The sequence below is a fragment of the Dipodomys ordii genome, unplaced genomic scaffold (assembly GCF_000151885.1).
Source record: "Dipodomys ordii isolate 6190 unplaced genomic scaffold, Dord_2.0 Scaffold17, whole genome shotgun sequence".
Lineage (NCBI taxonomy): Eukaryota > Metazoa > Chordata > Mammalia > Rodentia > Heteromyidae > Dipodomys > Dipodomys ordii.
Window position 1 is genome coordinate 15,423,191 of NW_012267233.1, and position 18,491 is coordinate 15,441,681.

General features: G+C 42.7%; 1 pseudogene across 1 annotated transcript; it reads left to right on the plus strand.

Annotated features, from left to right (window-relative positions):
• The first annotated feature begins 15,957 nt into the window (after window positions 1–15,957).
• LOC105982782 lies at window positions 15,958–16,257 on the plus strand (annotated as a pseudogene). Its single transcript, XR_001174915.1, has one exon. The product of XR_001174915.1 is annotated as a mitochondrial import receptor subunit TOM5 homolog pseudogene (transcript).
• The last annotated feature ends 2,234 nt before the right edge of the window (window positions 16,258–18,491 follow it).

Below are 18,491 nucleotides of genomic sequence, written 5' to 3' on the forward strand. Positions count from 1 at the left end.
TTCATTTTCTTTTTTCCTCTTTCCCCTCCCCACTTTTTTTTCTTTAAAAAATTTTTTTATTAAGTACCTGTACAAAGGAATTACCATTTAAAAGCAGTCTATGTCCAGGTGCTGCTGGCTCATGCTTGTAATCCTATCGACTCAGGAGGCTGAGATCTGAGGATCTAGGTTCAAAGCCAGCCCAGGCAGGAAAGTCCGTGAGACTCTTATCTCCAATAAACCACCAGAAAACTGAAAGTGGATAACCACCAGAAAACTGAAAGTGGTGCTGTGGCTCAAATGGTAAGAGTGCTTGCTTTGAGCTGAAGAGCTGAGGGACAGGAGGAGGAGGAGGAGGAGGAGGAGGAGGAAAAAACAGTGTATGAATACAATGCATTTTGATTAGTGTCAGCCCCTTCAACATTCTCATCCCCCTTGGACCTTCCCTTCCTTTAAAAATTTTTGTGGCATATGTACTGATTTTTTTGTCAATCATGGGGCTTGAACTCTGGACTTGGACACTGTCCCTGCACTCTTCAGCTCAAGGCAAGCGCTCTACCGCTTGAGCCACAGCACCACCTTGGTTTTCTAGTGGTTTATTGGACTTTCCTGCCTGGACTAGCTTTGAACTGTGATCCTCAGATCTCAGCCTCTTCAGTAGCTAGGATGACAGGCCTGAGCCACCAGTGCCCATCTGTAGTGAATTCTTGACTGCATTCTCTCCTCTTCCTCCTTCATTGGTCTACCCCTTTCTCCTTGGCCTCTCCTCCCCTCTTTTCTCTCTTTTTCTTTTCTTTTCCTTCCTTTTTTCATTTTTTTCCCAATGCTGGGGATAGAACCTAAGGTCTTGTTCATGCTAACCATATTCATAGCCCCAACTATAAATTTTCAGATTCAGTGGGTTTTCTATTTCATCACCTGAAACTACCTTTGTCCAGTTCCTCATCACTTCACTTTCTCATCTTACTCAACTGCTCAGCTGCATTTGATCTACTAGACCACACCCTCTTAGCTTGCTGTTTGTTCAGCTCCCATATTGTTAATGTCTCTCTCCTCTCAAATTCTTTTTTCTCATCTCCTTTACTGGCTCTACCTTTCTGCCTCCCTCCTGGTCCCAATAACTCTGGCTGTGTTCTTTTCTTCCTTGTCTGCACTGTGCCCTTAGGTGATTGAATTTAAGTACTTGGCTTTAAATAATATCCATACACTAATAATATTTACAGTTCGACCTGTACCTTCTTCCAGTGCTGCCACTAATCTTTGGATATCTTCTTGTCCTCCCTCCCTCCCTCCCCTCCTTTCCTCCCTCCCTCCCTCCCTCCTTCTCTTCCTTCCTTCCTTCCTCCCTCCCTCCCTCTCTTCCTTCCTTCCTTCCTGTGCGACTGGAACTTGAACTCAGGATCTTATTCTTGCTAGGGAGGCTCTATTCCACTTGAGCTAGGTCTCCTGCCCCAAAATAGAATTCTCAATCTCTCTATACCTTCAACATCTCTAAGCTTGGTTCTGCAGTCTTCATTTTATTTAACAGCTCTTCCATCTGTGCAAGTAGTCATTCAAGAAAAACATGTAGCAATCAACCACGTATAAAACTTCTCACTATCATCGCTGCTACTTTGCATTCACAGCACCATCATCTTTAACTGAAACCATGAAACGCAACTACTGTCACTCCTCCTGCTTCTTTCTGCACCTTTTTTTTTTTTTGGTGGTGGGGTGTGCCTGGGATGGAAATCAGAGTCTACTGTATGCTAGGCAAGTGGTGCACCATTGAGCTACACCTCCAATTCTCAGTCTCAGTGTTCATCTCGTTAGAGTTAATGTGCAACTGTGCATTATTAAAAATATATGAACTTTAATAATATGTGGCTTAGTGGTAGAGTGCTTGCCTAAGACCCTGAGCTTGATCCTTAGCACTAGAGAGAGAGAGAGAGAGAGAGAGAGAGAGAGCACGCACACCTGGTGCCAGTGTCTCATATGTATAATCCTAACTATGCAGGAGACTGAGATTTATGTCCCATTAACCAGCAACAGCCAGAAGGGAAACTATGGCTGAAGTGGTAGAATGCCAGCCTTGGGTGGAAAAAGCTAAGACATAGTAACTAGGTCCTGAGTTTGAGACCTAGTACTGGCAGCGGGCATGCATGCACACACACACTTCTAAATAGTAAAACCCTAAATCCTCACAATGTTGTTCCCTCTGCCTGTAATGCTTTCCTGCAGATTTTTGCATTGCCAACCAATTAGTTTTTAGCCTTGGGTAAAAGAGACTTTTCCTATGTGTATTACTGAAGAGTCCTCCAGCCTGCCCAGATTTTTATTCTTTTTCCTTATCTGACTTATTTTATCCTTTGCTCTCTCCTGTCTCTTGCTTATGTACTTGTTTACTTGTTTATTGCTGGTCAAGAGAGACCACACAAAACTAGGATGGATGTCTATCTCCACAAAGCTTGGGGCTCCATTAGCATTGCCATAATCAGGTCATGAATTCACCCCATTAAATAAATAATGGACAAAACCCCTGGGTTCTCCATTTTTCATGGGCACTGAAATTTTAGTTGGGACCAGAGCTATAAGCTCAGAAAAACCCCTAGCCACTGCTGCTGGCACAAAAGCTCAAGGACAGCACCCAGGTGCAGCCCCAGACCCAGAAAAAAAATCAGAAAAATAGCAAGCTGGTAAGCTTTCAATAATTAATTTACTGATGGAGGAGAATTTCTTCACCACTCCCCAGAAAAGTCATTCCTCTACTTTTACAGGCCACCCCCACTTTCTGTCTGTACTTGCTTCTGGATCCCTTCCAACTTTCCTGGGAGGTTCCCTCCGAAAACGTTCTTCTCTATGAGGACTGGCCCCTCTTTTTCTGAACAGAAGTTTGAGGGTCCAGGCTTAGAAGATGACCCCTGATTCTCGCCTGCAGTAACCACAGCTTGACTTTCCCCCAGCCCCATCAGAGGCAATGCAAGGGTCAGCTGGGCCTCTTATACCCCGGCTCCCAGCAGTTTTCAGTAGCCTGTTGCCACCTCAGCAATATGCTCCTGCTCTGTCCACACCCTGGTTGCGCCCAGCAGCTCCGCCCTGCCCTTCTTTCCTGTACCTTTTCAGGCCTGCTTAATTTTCTTGCTTTTTAACTGGCAAGATGCCAAATTTGGCCTCTAGTTTCTCTGTTTCTGGAAGTATCTCACCATTACTGGAGCCTCAATTCTGCCCTCTAGTAGCTGAAACTGGCAACACAGATCTCTGCTGGAAAGACTGCACTCCCTTTTTCTAGCACCTTCCTCATAGTCTCTGCCCTTCCAGGAATTAATTAAGTGGTGGACTATCTCTCAACGCAAAGGAGTTCAGGAGAGCTAGCCATGGAGAAGGCAAGATATACATGTAAGCTACAGTCTCCACCTCTCCTCCCTAATGTATGTCCTCCCCCCTCCTCCCCCCCCATAGCCATGGCTCATGCCAAGGATGAGTTATTCCATGACTCATATATGTAATCCTAGCCACTCAGGAGGCTAAGATATGAGGATCCTGATTTTAAGCCAACAACTCCATTTCTGACTTTTTTTTTTTTGTAGCTTAGTGGAGATAAGAGTCTCACAGACTTTCTTGCCAAGGATGGCTTTGAACTACGATCCTCAGACCTTAGCCTCCTGAATAGCTAAGATTACAGGTATGAGCCACTGGTGCCTGGCTCAGTTTCTTTTCCTTTCTTTCCTTCCTTCCTTCCTTCCTTCCTTCCTTCCTTCCTTCCTTCCTTCCTTCCTTCCTTCCCTTTCCTTCCCTTCCTTCCCTTTCCTTCCCTTCCCTTTCCTTTCCTTTCTTTTCCTATCCTTTCCTTTCCTTTCTTTTCCTTTGTTCGGTCGTGGGCTTGAACTTTGGGCCTGGGCACTGTCCCTCAGCAATTTAGCTCAAGGCTAATGCTCTATCATTGGAGCCACAATGCCACTTCTTGCTTTCTATTGGTCTTTATTAGAGATAAGAGTCTCATGGACATTCTTGCCTGGACTGAGATCCTCAGATCTCAGCCTCCTGAGTAGCTAGGATTACAGGTGTGAGCCACTGTACCTGGCTTCAGTTTTCTTTTTTTCTTTTCCTTTCCTTTCTTCTCTATCCCGCCCCGCCCCTGTGTGTGTGTGTGTGTGTGTGTGTGTGTGTGTGTGTGTGCATGAGCATGTGCCAGTACTGGGTCTTGAATTCAAGGCCTTGTGCTCGTTAATTAGTTTTTTTACTCAAGACTAGCTCCACCACTTGAGCCACAGTGCCCCTTCTAGATTTTCTGCTTATGTGGTGCTGAGGAATTGAACCCAAGGCCTCATGCATGCCAGGCTAGCACTCTACCACTGAGCCACCTTCCAAGCTCCATACTTGTGTATATTTGTGTTGATAGTCCTGGGGCTTGAACTCAGCACCTGGGCACTGTCCCTGAGCTTCTTTTTTTTTTTTGCTCAAGTTCTACCACTTGAGTCACTGCACCACTTCCGGCTTTTTCTGTGTTTGTGGTATTGAGGAATCGAATCCAGGGCTTCATGCTTCCTAGGCAAGCACTCTACCACTAAGCCACATTCCCAGCCCTACAATTTGTTTATCCATGTTATTATTGATGGACATTTAGATTTTTCCCTATTGTTTTCAGTCTCAGGAATAAACCTACTGTGAACATTTGTGTGACACTCTTTTCAAGAATGTCCAATTTAATTTGTTTGGGAAATTACTCAGGAGCAGAATTATATATATATATATATATATATATATATATATATATATATATATATATATGACCTATAACTTAGCAATATATATATATATATATACACATCTATATAGCCTATAACTTATATATAGCCTATGTATATATATGGACCAACAGACTTTTACTTAAAAGCCGGAGAGGGATGCCAGAATCTTCCAGCCAGACTGGAGAGACAATTGAGATCTCTTTTTTTTAAAAAAAAGGATTATTATTATAAAATTGATGTACAGAGGGGTTACAGTTTCAAAAGTCAGGTAATGAGTACATTTCTTTTTTTTTCTTTTTTCTCGGTCCGTTCATGGGGCCTGAACTCTGGGCCTGGGCGCTGTCCCTCAGCTCCTCAGCTCAAGGCTAGCGCTCTACCACTTGAGCCACAGCGCCACTTCCAGCTTTTTTCTTTTTTCTTATGTGGTGCTGAGGAATCGAACCCAGGGCCTCTGGCATGCAAGGCAAGTGCTCTACCACTGAGCCACCTTCCCAGCCCCGAGTACATTTCTTTTGGGACAATGTCACCCCTTGCCTCATTCTTTCCCAGGTTTTCCCTCCCATCCCCATTCACAAGTTGTATAGTTCACTTTCTATATACTGTCTAGTGTGTGTCACTGCTGCATCTGTTCACCCTTTGTGCTTCCATTTCTGTGTCCCCCTTACCCTCCCAAAGACAGATAAGAAAGAAGCAAGACAAAAAGAAAACAATATGGGGCTGGGAAGGTGGCTCAGTGGTAGAGTGCTTGCCTTGCATACATGAGGCCCTGGGTTCGATTCCTCAGCACCACATAAGCAGAAAAAGTTGGAAGTGGCTCTGTGGCTCAAGTGGTAGAGCACTAGCCTTGAGCTGAAGAGCTGAGGGACAGTGTCCAGGCCCAGAGTTCAGGCCCCACGATCAACAACAACAACAACAAATGTTAAGAAAACAATACAAAAACAACTCATATCCATTTCCTGGAGTTCATTTCTATAAATATTATTTTAGCCAGGTGACAGTGGCTCACGCCTGTAATCCTAGCTACTGAGGAGGCTGAGATCTGAGGATTACAGTTCAAAGCCAGCCTAGGCAAGAAAGTCTGTGAGACTCTTGTCTTCAATAAAACCACTAGAAAACCAGAAGTGGTGCTGTGGCTCAAGCGGTAGAGCGCTAACCTTGAGCTGAAGAGCTGAGGAACAGTGTCCAGGCCCAGAGTTCAGGCCCCCCCTTCGACCGAAAAAAAAAAAAAAAAAACATATTATTTTATATAATCAGAATCTCATGAGCATCATACCTTTGTGTTCCTCTCCTAAGAGTATCTTCCTTTGTTCTCACTGTGGGTGTCCAGAATCCTATATAATTTATTATGCTCTGGTATATTTTAGATCTAGCTTCCATATATGCGAGAAAACATATGCCACTTGTCTCTGTGAGCTTGGCTTACCTCACTTAACATTATTTATTCTAGGCCCATCCATTATTCCTGCAAATGGATGGACCTAGAAAACAAACGTTATTCTTTCTAATGGATGTGTAAAATTGCACTGGGTATAGCTATCAAAATTTTTGGATCCACTTGACTGTTTCCATACTTTTAGGCGGTATATTTAAGGTTATTAGAAAAGTTCCAGTTTTCCAAAGTGGTTATGTCATTTTATGTTTGGGGAGATATATTAAACTGCTTAAATGTAGGTAGTAAAATCAATATGTGCAGTAACCATCCTTATACTATGCTTCATTTGCTGTTTGAATTTCATTGATCATGATCATGAGTCTACTGGAAATTATTGGCTAGAAAGTTTGTAGGTTGAAGGCTCACCTTTTTGTAGAGATGGATTTGTTATAACAAGGCTTCTTTCCTTCCTCCTTCTTTGTTTTCCTCCCTCCCTTCCTCTCTCACTACTTTCCTTTCTTCCCTCCTTCCTGATAAAATGTGTGTGTGTGTGTGTATGTGTGTGTGTGTGTGAGAGAGAGAGAGAGAGAGAAGGAAAGACACACACACGCACACACACACACACACACACAAAGATCCTCAGATCTCAGCCTTCTGAGTAGCTAGAATTACTGGTGTGAGCCAACTAGCACCCAGCATAACATTCTCTGTCTCTCTCTCTTTGTCTCTTTCCTTCCTTCCTTCTTTCTTCCTCTTTCTCTTTCTTTCATCTCCCTTGTCCTCAAGCTTCTTTTATTTAAGGTTAGTGTTTTATCACTTGAGCCACAGTTCCTCTTCCAGCTTTTTAGTAGTTTTTATTGGAGATAAGACTTGTACAGGGCTGGGAAGGTGGCTTAGTGGTAGATCGCTTGCCCTGCATACATGAGGCCCTGGGTTCGATTCCTCAGCACCACATAAGCAAAAAGAAAAAAGCCAGAAGTGGCGCTGTGGCTCAAGTGGTAGAACACTAGCCTTGAGCTGAAGAGCTGAGGGACAGCGCCCAGTCCCAGAGTTCAGGCCTCATGACCGGACCCCCCAAAAAAATTTTTTTTAATTAAAAAAAAAAGAGGTGTAGAAATTTTCCTGCCTGTGCTGGCTTTGAGCTGTGGTCCTCAGATTTCAGCCTCCTGAATAGCTAGGATTCTAGGTGTGAACCATCAGTGCCCAGCATGGCATAACATTTCTTGAATCATACTGTGGTGAGTTTTTGCAGATGTGTAACTGTAGCCAGACCAGTGTGAGGGGGACTGCACAGAGGTGTGAACAGTGAGCAGTGAGGGTCTTTGGGACATCTCTGAAGACTTGGCGCACATCTCTTTGGGTCCCTCTTATTCCCTTCTCATATTCCACGTTCCCAGGCTATCTCATCAACTTCCAGTCCTTTAATTACTGGCTCCCAGTGACTCCTACCTCCCAACTCTACCATCCTTGGCTCTAGACTTAGCATGCAGACCTATCCTCCTGAAGGTGCCACAGTATCTTTTCCCAAACTTATTCCGTCTGTGGTATCCTGGTGATTTCTTCTTTGCTTTAACCAGGCTACCTAAACTTCAATTCACACAAACGAAACCAATAGATCCCAGATGTATGAGTTTCTTTCCAAATAGCTCTGGACTCAGTTCTCCAACTACCTGTTTTTGAGTTGGTGTTGGTATTATTATCTCTCCACTAGGATGCTTTTTGTCTCTGTGAACTTTTTCTTCTGGTCTAATGCCTTCTTCTTCTCTATCTATCACACTTTTTCTCAGACTGTATACCTCTTCCCCCTCATCTATTTCTTTTCTCAGTCTATTCTCAACAGTCTGCAATTGTATTTTCTGTCTTCTTTCTTCTTTTTGTGCTTATCCTGAGGTTTGAATTCAAGGCCTGTCCCTGAGTTTCTTTTGCTTAAGGCTAACACTCTACCTCTTGAACCATACCTCTACTTGTAGCTTCTTTGGTAGTTTATTGGGAATGAGTCTCACAGGCTTTCCTGCCCAGTCTGGCTTTTTAAACCACAATCTTCAGATCTCAACCTCCCTACTAGCTAGGGTTACAAGCATAAGCCACTGGGCTGAACTGCTAATTTTAATTAAGCCCAGCTTCTTCTCCTTTTTCTTTGGTGGTTGTTGGCTTTTAACTTCGGGCCATGTTCTGGGAAGCACTCTACCACCTGAGCCACTCAGATTTTTTTTTAACTCCAGGAAATGTAAACAAGAGAGTTTTCTTTTTCTCTTTTTCTTTGCATTTTTTTGTATGTCTTTGAGAGTGTATGGGGAAGCAAAGAAAAAGAAATTCACTTTAAGTTAATCAGTCCCTCTAAATCCTCCCATCCCCTTTGTGCTAATTCTCAGCACTGCTCTATCATACTGCTTCAGTGATTTCATTTCTTGACAAATAAGGCCCCTTCCAGAGCTGATCCTATAGCTTGAGGCATAAGTTTCTTAACTGATAAATCAAGACTGACTTCTGCTACCTTAGACCTTAAGCAAAGTCTAAGGATGTGTACCAACCTAGATCCAATTTCAGAGCTAGAGATATAGCTCAGTGGTAGAGTGGTTGCCTAGAATGTTCAAGGCCCTGGATTTGACTCCTAGCAACACACACACACACACACACACACACACACACACACACACACACACACATACACACACACACACTGCAATGCAGTTTCCAGTATTGTGAGAGCTCATCTTCATTTTATCAGTTTGAGCCAACAGCCTTAAAATTAAACCAACCATTTGGAAATTTTCTATTGTGTGTTGAATTTATTTTTTCTTTTTCCGTCAGTCATGGGCTTGCATTATGGGCCTGGGCACTGTCCTGAGCTCTTCAACTCAAGGCTAGCCCTCTACCACTTGAGCCACAACACTACTTCTAGTTTTCCGGTGGATTATTGGAGAAAAGAGTCTCAGGAGCTTTCCTGCCTGATCTGGCTTTGAACTATGATCTCAGCCTCCTGAGTAGCTAGGATTACAGGCATGAGCCACTAGCATCTGGCTTTGTGTTGACTTTTTAAAACTAATCAACAAACTATAGAAATATGTAATATTGTAAATTTCACTCCTTCTGTTGATATATTTCATCAACTATCCATTGTACTGTGAATGGTGATGGAAAAATGAAATCTGAAGATTTTATGTTTCTGAGAGGGACAGGCATTTAAAGAACTATAAGAGAAGGCAAATGTGTGTGTGTGTGTATATATATATATATACACACATACATATGTGTGTGTATATACCTATATATACATATATGTATATGTGTATGTATATACATATATGTATATATACATATGAATATATTCAAGCGAAAATATGATAGATAAGACATATATAGAGATATGCAACTATATATATATATATATATACACACACGCAAACACTTATTTTGTTGTTGGTTGTGTGGGCTTGAACTCTGGGCCTGGGCACTGTCCCTCAGGTCTTTAGCTCAAGGCTAGTGCTCTACCACTTGAGCCACAGCACTACTTTGGTTTTCTGGTGGTTAATTGGAGATTAGGGTCTCAGGGAGCCAGGCGCTGATAGCTCCTCCTCTCCCTCCTCCTCCTCCTCCTCCTCCTCCTCCTTCTTCTTCTTCTTTTTGGTTGGTCATGGGTCTTGAACTCTGGGCCTGGATGCTGTCCCTGAGCTCTTCAGCTCAAGGTGAGTGCTCTACCATGTGAGCCACAGTGCCACTTCCCACACAAATTTTTTTTTTTTTTTTTGTCGGGTCGGGGGGCTTGAACTCTGGGCCTGGGCGCTGTCCCTCAGCTCTCCAGCTCAAGGCGAGCGCTCTACCACTTGAGCTACAGCGCCACTTCCGGTTTTCTGGTGGTTTATTGGAGATAGGAGTCTCACAGTCTTTCCTGCCCGGGCTGGCTTTGAACCGCGATCCTCAGATCTCAGCCTCCTGAGTAGCTAGGACCCACACAAAATTTTTAAACACACACTTATAATCCTAGCTACTCAGGAGACTGAGATCTGGGGATTGTGGTTCAAAAAAAGCCAGCCCAGACAAGAAGGTCTGTGAGACTCTTATCTCCAATTAACTACCAAAAAGCCAGAAATAGAGCTGTGACTCAAAATGATAGCACATTAGCCTTGCGCACAAAAGCTCAGGGACAGTGCCCAGGTCCTGAGTTCAAACCTAGGACTGGCAAAAAAAAAAAAAAGCCTCATGGACTTTCCTGCCTGGGCTGGCTTTGAACCACTGCCCTCAGACCTCAGCCTCCTGAGTAGGATTACTGGCATGCTGCTACCAGGAACACACAGCTTTTTAAAGAAAAATACATTGTCTGTCAATATTCATGGATGATTAGTGTAGGATGTGTTGTGGATACCAAAATGTGAGGATGCTCAAATCCCTATATATAAAAATGGTATAAGCTGGGTGCCAGTGGCTCACGCCTGTAATCCTAGCTACTCAGGAGGCTGAGACCTGAGGATCACCATTCAAAGCCAACCTGGGCAGGAAAGTCCGTGAGACTCTTACCTCCAATAAACCACCAGAAAACTGGAAGTGGTGCTGTAGCTCAAGTGGTAGAACACTAGCCTTGAGCTGATAAAGCTGAGGGATAGTGCCCAGGCCCAGAGTTTAAGCCCCACGACCAAAAAAAAAGAGTATAATTTCTTTTTTTTTTTTTTTTTTGGCCCAGTCGTGAGGCCTGAACTCTGGGCCTGGGCGCTGTCCCTCAGCCCTTCAGCTCAAGGATAGCGCACTACCACTTGAGCCACAGCGCCTCTTCCGGCTTTTTTTCTTATGTGGTGCTGGGGAATCGAACCCAGGGCTTCATGCATGCAAGGCAAGCGCTCTACCACTGAGCCACCTTCCCAGCCCTCATTTCTTATCTTTGTATTTATGTACTTATTTTTGCAATACTAAACTTTGTATATGCTAGGCAAATGCTCTATGACTGAGCTATATCCAAAACCCTCCCATATACTCTCCCATCTTTAGATGACATAATATTTAATACAACTAATTGCTACAGAAATCAAACAGTACAGATGCTTTGATGCTTTTTCCCCTTTCTATTTTCAACCTACAGATATGTAAGGCCAATTGTATATTGTGAATTTTTTTTTCTTTGTGGGGCTGGATTGGACTGAGAGCTTCAAGCAAGTTAGGCAAACACTTTACTTCTGAGCTATAACCCCAGCCACTGTTGTGAAATCTTACACACACACACACACAAAACTTTTTTTTAAATGAAGATAGTATCTTACTATGTCATTCAGGCTGTCCTTGAACAAAAAAAATCCTTGCGCCTTAGTACCTGGGACTATGTGTTTTCTACTGTGCCTGTTTTACCTTACTTAAAATCTTTTTGTATTAATGTGGTTTTGAAGTTAGAGCCTTTTGCTTGCTAAGCAGGCACACTACCTCCACTGCTTAAACCATGAATCCAGCCCTCGAACTAACCTTTGTTGTCGGTGGTGGTGGTTGTGAGCCTGAATTCTGAGCATTGTCCCTGAGCAATTTTGCTCAAGGCTAACACTCTACCACTCTGAGCAATGGGGCCACTTCTGGTATTCTGAGGGTTAAGGAGACAAGGGTCTCACAGACTTTCCTGCTTGGTCTGGCTTTGAACTGGGATTCTCAGATCTCAGCCTCCTGGCTTTGAACTCATTTCTTCAATAACCCCAAATTATATCTTAACTCATTTGTATTTCTCATGATGCCTACCAATTGATATTCACAAGAGGCTCAATATATTGTGTTTGATTGATTCTCTGATACATTCAAATTAGTTGTTACGTATTATAAAAATTTTAAAAAAGATCTTGGCTGGGAATGTGGTTTAGTGGTAGAGTGCTTGCCTAGCATGTATGAAGCCCTGGGTTTGATTCCTCAATACCACACAAACAGAAAAAGCTGGAAGTGACACTGTGGCTCAAGTGGTAGACTGCTAGCCTTGAGCAAAAGAAACTTTAGGACAGTTCCCAGGCCCTGAGTTCAAACCCCAGGCAAAAAAAAATCCTCAGCAGAGATTAAAAGCGAGAAGTAGATCACAAATAAACTATAAACTGTATGTTCTTGAAGTATCATATAATAACAATTGAGATAACACCTACCTGTTACCTTAAAATTGTAGCCTGATATTCCTGCTTATGCCTGCATGTCATTTTAAGTATATACAATATTGCCCTCATGATAACTTATAAGGACAGTTTGTTTTAGTATGTCCCTGGGCATACTACGTTTTCCTGAATGTATCCCAAGACTTCATGTTACTCACAATAGAAATGAAAGAATAGCAAAATGAATCAGAGTTCCATTTGGAATACTCCTCTCTCTCCTCCCTCCCTTCTCTCTCTCTTATTGTTGCCAGTATCAGGGCTTGAACTCAGAGCCTCTCTATTTATGGTTTCTTAATCACAGGCACACTTCCAATCTAACACTTTGCTGGTTACTTGGAGGTAGAATCTCAGACTTTTCTGCCCTCACTGGCTTTAAATTTCAGCTGCCCAGGTCTCAGCTTCATGAGTAGCTAGGATTATAGATATGAACCACATTGGTGCCCAGCTTTAGAATACCTACTTTTCAATGAGAAAAATATTTCAAGAGAGTTTTGTATTTTTCTGGAAGAATAGTTTTCACAAATGATTTATTTGTTTCTTTGTTTTGGAGATTGAACCCAGACTCTTGCGCTTGATTTCATCACTAAGCTATAACCCCTAAAAGCAATGTGTGTGTGTGTGTGTGTGTGTGTGTGTGTGTGTGTGCATGCGTGCATGCGTGCTCACTATTCCTGGGTATTGAACTCAGGGCCTAGATACTCTCCCTGACCTTTTGCTCAAAGCTAACATTCTACTCATTGAACCATAGCTTCCTTCCATCTTTTTGGTAGTTTATTAGAGGTAAAAGTCTCATTGATTCTATTATCTACTCACGCTGGCTTCAAATTGTCATCCTCAGATCTCAGCTTCCTGAGTAGTTAGTTATAGGCATGAAGCCACTGCTGGTTTGCTTTTTAATTAAAACAAAAACAACAACCAACAACAACAAAAAACAATGTGGTAAGCTGGGCACCAGTGGCTTACACCTGTAATCCTAACTACTCAGTAGGCTGAGATTCAAGGATTGTGGTTCAAAGGCAGCCTGGGTTGGAAAGTCTGTAAGACTCTTATTTCCAATTAACTACCAGAAAACCAAATGTGGTGCTGTGGCCCAAAGTAGTAGAGTGCTAGCCTTGAGCACAAAGCTCAGGGACAGTGTCCATACTCTGAGTTCAAGCCCCATTACTAACCAAAAAAAAAAAAAAAGAGTGTTGATGCACAAAATATCTTGTTGGTAGATGGTAGAATGGCTTATGGGACATGAAAGTTTAGTGATAAGCTGTTTGCACATACCCTGATATTTATTATTGAAAACTAGTAAAACAAGATTCATTGTAGATGCCTGAATAATATTATGATTATCTAATACCTATGTAAATTTCAGAAATTATTTAAATCAGAGTGGGATTCATAGAGTAAGGGAAAAAGATTAAGGTGTAAAACAGTCAGGCCCAAGTATGTTTTTAATGTTCAAATCAACAGCTTTGACTTTTACCCTCTGCTCCTTCTAAGCTACCAAACTGGCTTTTCTGGTGGCAGGCTTTGTTGGGATGAGTGACAGTTGGTAATATTTCTGTTTTGGTAAAAATCTCCTTTGAATTTTTGGGCTGTAGCCTCAACTCTTTTAACTCTTTCATCCTTTTATCTTTATCTTGTGTTCTTTTTGTCTCTGCTCAGGTTTTCTCGGATCTTGGTTTGCTTCCCTCAGCATCTTTTTGTAGTTCTTTCAGTCTTTCCAGTCTTGCTTTTCCAAGACTGTCTAGTTTTTTTATTTTGTTGTAAAAGTGCTATACAGAGGGGTTACAGTTACATAAGTAAGTTAAATGAGTACATTTCTTTTTCTTTTATTTTTATTGTGAAAATACTGTACAGAGGGGCTACAATTACATGGGCAAGATAATGAGTACATTTCTTGTCAAACATTGTTACCCATTCCTTTGTTTTTTGCTCCTAATTATCCCCCCTCTCCCCAACAAGGCTGTCTAGTTCTAAGCCTGTTTTCTTAGGCAAAGTGTTTGGGAAATGTCCTAGGGTGGGAAAGTAAACAAAGCAAGTTTGCATTTCAACTGTTGTGTGTGAGATGTTACTTGTTACAACAAATCTTTACAAACAAGTGCAATTGTTTTGGGGGAGTGTGCTTACAAAAGAGACACCCAATGACTCTCAGACCCTTTAGGATTACTATCATTAAGAAAAAAAAAAAAAAAGAAGGCTGGGAAGGTGGCTCAGTAGTAGAGTACTTACCTTACATGCATTAGGCCCTGGGTTCAATTCCTCAGCACCACATAAACAGAAAAAGCCGGAAGTGGCGCTGTGGCTCAAGTGGTAGAGCACTAGCCTTGAGCTGAAGAGCTGAGGGACAGCGCCCAGAGTTCAAACCCCACAACCAACAACAACAACAAAAAAAAGATACCTTGTTTTGTGCCCTGTGTCTTCTGTGTCCTGGCTCTTCAGGTCACTGTGGTGTCCCTCTACAGCTCTCCATTGGAGTTGATCTGGTTTGTTGGTGGTGTTTTTCTGCTCTTTCTTTGCTTTACTACTGTCATGGCTTCGTTTTCTAACAGTGTTAAGTGTACTTGGGAGCTGCAGGTCTTTGTGACAGGAGTCCTCCTGCATTTGTTGGCTTTCCAATAAAGACCCCCAATTTGAGAATGAGCGAGTGAGCAAGAGGTGGGGGAGGGGGCGGGGGTCAGGTGCCAGTGACACACACCTGTTATGCTAGTCAGGTTGCTGAGATTCTGAGGATTACTTCCAGAAGCTGGTGGCTCATACCTACAATCCTAGCTACTCAGGAAGCTGAGATCTGAGGATCAGCATTCAAAACCATTCAGGGCAGGAAAGTCCATGACTCTTATCTCCAAAAAGCTGGGAGTGAAGCTGTAGTTCAAAATGATAGAATTCTAGCCTTGAACACAAAAGCTCAGGGACAGTGCCCAGGTCCTGAATTCAAGCCTCACAACAGGCACCCAAACTAAAAAACAGTCTTCAGATTTCATTTCCAAAACAACCAGCAAAAAATCAAGCTGTAGGGCTGGGAAGGTGGCTTAGTGGTAGAGTGCTTGCCTTGCATGCTTGAGGCCTTGGGTTCAATTCCTCAGCACCACATAAGCAGAAAAAAAAAAAAGCCGGAAGTGGTGCTGTGGCTCAAGTGATAGAATGGTAGCCTTGAGCTGAAGAGCTGAGGGACAGCACCTAGGCCCAGTGTTCAGGCCCCACAACTGAGTCCCCCCCCCAAAAAAAAATCAATCTGTTGGTGTGTTTTAAGTCAACAAGCCAACCAAGTGTGAAGCCCTGAGTTTGAACCTCAGTAACAACAACAAAACCCCCAAAAACAGCTATTGGTGAAGATGTAGAGATATTGCAATCTTCATGCTTTGCCAATGGGGATATAAAATTTTATACTTAATTACCCCATGGTCCAACAATTCTACTCCTTAGGTATATGAATTAAAAGCAGGTGCACCAATGGTCATAGAAACTTTATGGACAAACTGTCTTACAAATTATCTCACAAATGGTGGCAGCATCCTGTTTCTATTTACTGATAAATGAGTAAACAAAATTGATTTATACATCCAATGGAATATTATTCAACCTGAAAAAGAAATGAAATCCTTTTGCCTACATTATAAATAAACCTTAGGGCTGGGAAGGTGGCTCAGTGTTAGAGTGCTTGCCTCGCATGCATGAGGCCCTGGGTTCAATTCCTCAGTACCACATAAGCAGAAAAAGCCGGAAGGATGGCCACGGCGGAGGAGGTGCTTGCAGGGTCTGGGAGCAGCTGAGCTGAGTCGCGATGTTCGGGATCAAGGGTCTTGCGCCTAAACTGGACCCTGAGGAGATGACACGGGAGATGCGCGGGGATGTGGTCTCCTCCATACAGAACTTTCTCATCTACGTGGCCCTGCTGCGAGTCACTCCATTTATCTTAAAGACATTGGACAGCATATGAAGACTTGGGTGTCAACCGTGACTGCATGATATGAAGAACCTGACTACAGTTTGTCCTCCTGTCTGCAAATGAATAGGCCCAGAAAGGTGTAAGAGACTCTGATTGAATGAATAGACATAAAAAATCTTCTTGTTCAGAACAAGTTGACTATGGTAATTGATCTTTGCAGTTAAAATATAAAACTATTTGGAAAGTTGTGGTTATCATGTGCCTTTATGCCTGTGGTATTTGGCTTCTGGGAGTGTTGGTGTAATGCTAAATAACATCAAACTCCACTTTCTAGCAAGTGTTAATTATAAGGGAAATATGTCTGAAATAGCACAGTCATTTCTGTTTACATTTTTGTGTCCAGAGTATATTTGTGAAGAGTCTTCTACAATTAGTTATGTTTTGCAGAAATCAGCAAACAACCACGATGACATTTAAGCACAGGACCTGTCATCAGCTCTTTATTTTAAATAAACATACCAATTGAGAAAAAAAAAAAAGAAAAAAGAAAAAGAAAACGCCGGAAGTGGGACTGTGGCTCAAGTGGTAAAGCACTAGCCTTGAGCTGAAGAGCTGAGGGACAGTGCCCAGGTCCAGAGTTCAGGCCCCACAACTGACAAGATAAATAAATAAATAAACCTTAACTATTATATTAAATAAATCAAGTAAAAATGGATAAAAATGGGACTGGGAATGTGGCTCAGTGGTAGAATGTTTGCCTCACATGCATGAGGCCCTGGGTTCGATTCCTTAGCACAACATAAGCAGAAAAAGCCGTAAGTAGTGCTGTGTCTAAAGTAGAGCCTTGAGCTGAAATGCTGAGGGACAGTGCCCAGACCCAGAGTTTAGGCTCCATGACCAACAAAAAAAAAGGATAAATACTGTATGATTGTATTTATGTGAAGTGCTTGGAGCAATCAAATGCATGGGATGACAAGCAGAATCATGGTTTCCAGGAGCAAGTGGAATGGGATTTGTTTAATGGGTAGTTTCTGTGTTGCAGTAATAAATTCTCATGGAAAGCAATAATGACTGCGCTTTCTTTTTTTTTGGGGGGGGGTCTGGTTGTGGGGCCTGAACTCTGGGCCTGGGTGCTGTCCCTCAGCTCTTCAGCTCAAGGCTAGTGCTTTACCACTTGAGCCACAGTGTCACTTCTGGCTTTTTTCTTTTTGCTTATGTGGTGCTGAGGAATCGAACCCAGGGCCTCTGGCATGCAAGGCAAGCACTCTACCACTGAGCCACCGTCCCAGCCCATGGCTGCACATTTTTTGTCATTGAATTGTACAATTAAATTGACTGAACTGATAAATTCTGTTGAATGTATTTTACCACACACATAAATGTGTACCTTTGGCCAGCCCAAATTTGGTTCCTCTAAATTGTCTTTTCCAGGGGCTGGGAAGGTGACTCAGTGGTTGAGTGCTTGCCTTGCATGCATGAGGCCCTGGGTTCAATTCCTTAGCACCATATAAGCAGAAAAAGCCAAAAGTGGCACTGTGGCTCAAGTGGTAGAGTGCTAGTCTTGAGCTGAATTGCTGAGGGACAGGGCCGAGGCCCAGAATTCAGGCCCTATGACCAACAAAAACCAAACCAAACAAACAAAAACAACACAAATAATGTGTCTTCTCCAAATGAGAGTCATCTCTGGGCTTTCTGAATCAGCTTTGGGTCTGTAACAACTCTAGGGCTTGGAAGAGAATGAGCATTGCTTCAATGAGTTCCCAGTCAGCCAAGAGAAGTAATCAGTTATTTATGCCTCCTATGGTGTAGGGCTTATGGTCATACTATTTTCTGGAATAATTAAGGGGGCTGGACTCCTTGGGAAAGAAGTGGGCTGAGTATAGACACAGGGGAATGTTAAGACAGAAAGTTCATCTGCATTCTTTTTGTTGTTGTTGTTGTCATTGTGGGCTTGAATTCAGGGCCTGAGTGCTGTCTCTGAGCCCCTTAGTGCTAAAAGCTAGCACTTGAGCCACTTTTGGTTTTTGAGTGGTTAATCAGAGATAAGAGTCTCACAGGGATTTTTCTGCCTGGGCTCTCTTTGAACAAGATCGTCAGCTCTCAGTCTCCTGAGTAGCTAGCATTATAGGCGTTATAGCATTATAGTATATAGCTAGTATTATGAGCCTCTAGTGCAGGGCTTCTGCGTTCTTAAGTTCTTAAGACCTCAAAGTGTTTACTGTACAAGCTGCAGCACTCAAGCTGACAATAAATCAAACTTATTTCTATGGCTTTTTTTCCTTTGTCCTGGGCCTTGAACTCTTGCCCTGGGCACTGTTCCTCAGCTCTTTAGCTCAGTGCAAGCACTCTACCACTAGAGCCACAGCGCCACTTCATGTTTCCTGGTGGTTAATCAGAGATAAGAGTCTCACAAGTACTTTCCTGCCTGG